We start from the raw sequence: 4,360 nt of genomic DNA on the forward strand, positions 1-4,360 counted from the left end.
AATTTAATCTGAGGACATTTATCAACACGGTAGTAACTAGCGAATTCTAAACGTTCAAATAAGGATAGTAATAGCAAGAAAGCACATACCTTTGAGGAGGTATTCTTAACTATTACTTGTAATGTGTCAGAATTGCGAGGTTAAACTATACTTACTTAGATTTTATTTATAAACTTTTTAAAAAAGGTGATATCCAAATCTTTAAGTTTATCTACTTTTAAATTGCGAAATTTCCAATTTGATATAAGAAAGTTTCTAGTTCTTGAATAACCTCTTTGACATTATCCTTTTTGATTTTTTTACAATAAATAAAATAAAAATGGGATGTAATAATGAGAATATGTTTCATGCAAGTTAAAATTGACACAAAAATAGAACTGTTAGGATTGTTTCATATTTGTTAAAGGTACAGTGTGATGATGTACATGTGTTTCCAAATTTTGTAATTATAAATAGAATGCAACAATAAGGTGTTTTGTAGTAGTCCTGTTGTGTTCTAAACAAAGGACATATTTTTTAATATATTTTCCTAATGAAAGGATAATTTTATGACCTACAAGTGGTCCAAAGAAATATCTAATTGTTTATAGTAAGAGAAGTAAGTAAATACTACAGTGAGATGGGTAATATAGCATTACGAAAAAAAGGCTTGCTTACAATAGGTATATATCCTTTGCCTAAAACAGACTGCAGATGTTATAAAAACCTTTTATAATAATATTTTTTTTAATAGAGAAATTAACGACATATTCAGTAAAACAACAGAAAATGTAATCCACACAGTGATTCCATAGCAATCTTTGATATCTGGAAGTAGAAGGAAATATATAACATGATCCTATTTAAGTATTCGTATAAACTATGTAAAATTATTGTTGTGGGAAAGTATCTATTAAGAGAAAAATATTCTATTTGCAAAAAATATTTCTCCCAATCGAGTTCTTGTATCCCAACTTATTTTATTGTTCCTCTTCAAGTAAAATTTCTTTAGCAAACAAAGGAAGATAAATAAATATAAAAACGATTTTATATTTTCATGTTTATCACTTTAATGTAGGATAAAGAAAAACATCTAGTTATTTTACAGAATAATTCAAATTTATGTGATAATTGAAAACTGTCTCAAATTTTGCATAACATCAATGTTTATAAATTGTCACATATTTTTCTCTATCTCCATTTTTCATCAAGGCCGAGAAGTTGAAAAACAGTGATTTTCAGCTGTTAATATATCGAAAAGTTAAAAATACACATAATTAAACACTAAATAGAAAAAAGTCTTACAGCTAGTCTTTCCAATGACATCGAGACCAAGATATATTTTTGAGAAAAAAAAAATTAGCAGAAGCTGTGACAGTGTAAATGTTTACATCTATTTTTATTCTACATTTCAGTGAGGGCCACTGAAAATACAACACAGTTTTGAGAATTTAATTATCTTCAGTCGTTTTCAAGAAAAACTCATTTCCTGCGATACATAGATCACCATGTACATTAAATGTAGTATCTAAATGCGTTATAGAGCATTACACTTCTTACTCTCCTTAAAGCATGCGCCTTCGAGTAATTTAAATACAATTGCCGCTTAAAGTATTAACATATCCTAGCGTACTCTTAAGAAACAGAATAATTATGCCCGAGCAATTTTCCGTAATTAAAGCTGGAATTTGCATTTAGCAACATCTCAGCATCTTTGAGATGTAGAGATGTGTCGCCAAGTGAAAAGAAAATTAACATAATGAATTGGATGGTGGAACATCCTCAACGTGTGAAAATTGCCATCTCAAAGCGGGTAACGTCGTCTAAATTGCAGAAGAATGTACGGCATCCGGTTTAATCACGTGGCTTTAAAACATTTGAAAGTCTAAAGAAATTAACATGGTGCCATGTCGCGTAGACGAATTTAAAAGTATTAATTTATGTGCCATTTCACCTATAATTCTAAAGATATCAGTTAACCTACAAATGAAATACTTGTATGAGAGTAAGGCGGAGTTCTCAATATCTTAGAGACCGCAATAGGTCAGAGAAAAATCTAGAAAACTTCTATCTACTGTACCTGAAGACCAGTTAATGATTGTATATTCTTGTCCCATAAATAAATAAACCTAATAATTTTGATAGAAAACAGATTTTTAATTAAAAATTGCAAATTTTTTATTGATTCACAAAGTATAGCGTACAGGGTTATGTATGGAATAGCATACCCGGACTTCAAAAAAAAAGAAAAAGTTTAACGGCTTTAAATCGTATAATCTGAGCGGCCAATTATGTGCCACCGTCCTGTTGAAACCACAGGCCTATATCCATATCTTGTAATGTAGGCACAAAAAAACTAGATTATTATGTCGCAACAGCGAGCACTGTTAACTCTTATTGCCTGACCAGCCGCATTTTCGAAGAAGAAGGTCCGTGATACATCCAGCCACATTATGAATGCATTTGTTTCTCAACAATCACTCGTGGATTTTTTTAACACCAAATTTTATCGATTAACGAAACCATCAAGATGAAAATGAGCCTCATCACTGAAGATGTTCAAAAAAATCAGCATCTACTTGTTGTTCCATAATCCATTCAACGAACTCTCTTCGCTCTGCGTGGTCAGTAGGCTTGCGTGCTTGAGTCAATTGAACTTTGTAAGCATGAAGATGGAAATCTTTCGAAAGAATACGATGTAGAGAGCTTCTCGAAATGTCCAGTTCTTGACCACAGTGCCGAATTGTTGATCCGAACTCTCAGCAACACTCTCACGAACTGCTTCCATGTTTTGTGTTGAACGAATTGTTGAAGGACAGCACGAACATAGTTTTCTTGTTTCAAAGAGAGTCATTTCGGCATGAACGATTTTCTACGTTCAGGAAGAACATCTCACATTGATGAATGTCGCTTGAACAGTTTATTTCATGATGGTCCACGTTAATCAACCCAAGAATTGACCAGTAGGATGCACTGTGACTAATCAACCATACGATATTTGCAGCGAAACTAAAAAATTCGCTGTGCGGTGTTACCAAAAATAAAATCAACATGTCGCAATTTGTGCCTCTTTGCTGACTCAACATCTACAGTTTTCGTCTCACATTGTTACTGGTGACGAAAAATGGTGCCCTTATGTTAATGTTAAGAATATAAAATAATGGCCTAGCCCTAACAAAAGTTTAACTCAGAGTAAAAGCTGATATCCATTCGGGTAACCTGATGTTATGCATTTGGTGGAACAAAAAAAAACATCGTCTACTATGAATTGCTTCCAGGGAAGGTAATCATCGCTACTGAGTTTCTATTCTCCTGATCTCGCCTCATCACATTTCCATCTTTCCTTCGAATAATATCCTGCAATGACGATGTGATGCTTCAAAATCGTCTTGGTAAATTTTTCACTTTTAAACCATCGAATTTCTTCATGCATGGAATGGAAACACTTCAGAGAGTTGGTAGGTAGTTGTAAAAAACGAAGGAGAATATATCCTTGATTAGTTCATGTATTTAGTTTATTACAAAGAAATAAATTTTTATTTATTTAAGAACACTACGAACTGGTTCTTGGTAATTATTGGCTGCATATAATTAAAAAATATTATAACGCTATGAAAATGTTTCTTCTGCAAGTATGTCTCACTGTAGTTCATTTTGATCTTATAATTAATTCAAAAGGTATGTCATAATTTCTATTTGTAAATGTTTAATTTCTTATTCATGTTTGTTATTTTATTAAAATATTCATGGGCAAGTATTTAAATATTCTTATTTTTCATATACTTTATTTTTTTCAGAATAACGTAACTCAAAGAAATATTCTTCTAGTTCTAGTTGCAAAATAGATTTAACAAAATGTGATATATTTCTGCTGAGTATTAAAGTTTGTAACTGAAAATTCAACAAAAGTGCTTTAAAACAAAAATTAATGGGAAAAATTAACTAGTTATACCCTTGTTTCCGCCCGGGATCGAACCGGGGACCTTCCGCGTGTTAGGCGGATGTGATAACCATTACACCACGGAAACTTGAAAAATAGGAAGTCATTTTTTATATCCGGATGTTCGAACAACTGAAAGTGAATAGATACATAAATTTATGTGGGTGGGGGCATAAATTTTACAAGCAAGACAAGAAAGATACCATTAAACAATAATTAAACCTGGCCTCAAATTCTATGAATAATTTGGTAAAGGATCTCCTTTTTCCTAACCTCAGCAAACGATTAATGTGCTGACGTAAAACTATAAACATTATTAAATTGATTCATAAAAATATAATTTCCCGGCCATATAATTAATTCTTGAAAGTTATTAATCTTCTGGGTTATTGGTCAAAGTAAATAATTTGTTTATAAAACTATTTTTCCTTTTAACAATTG

General features: G+C 31.6%; 1 non-coding gene across 1 annotated transcript; it reads right to left on the bottom strand.

Annotated features, from left to right (window-relative positions):
• Positions 1–3,934: 3,934 nt before the first annotated feature.
• On the bottom strand, positions 3,935–4,007 carry Trnav-aac. The gene has a single exon. It is a non-coding gene; the product is annotated as a tRNA-Val (tRNA).
• Positions 4,008–4,360: the final 353 nt, after the last annotated feature.

This window comes from Anoplophora glabripennis, unplaced genomic scaffold (assembly GCF_000390285.2).
Source record: "Anoplophora glabripennis isolate ALB-LARVAE unplaced genomic scaffold, Agla_2.0 scaffold64, whole genome shotgun sequence".
Lineage (NCBI taxonomy): Eukaryota > Metazoa > Arthropoda > Insecta > Coleoptera > Cerambycidae > Anoplophora > Anoplophora glabripennis.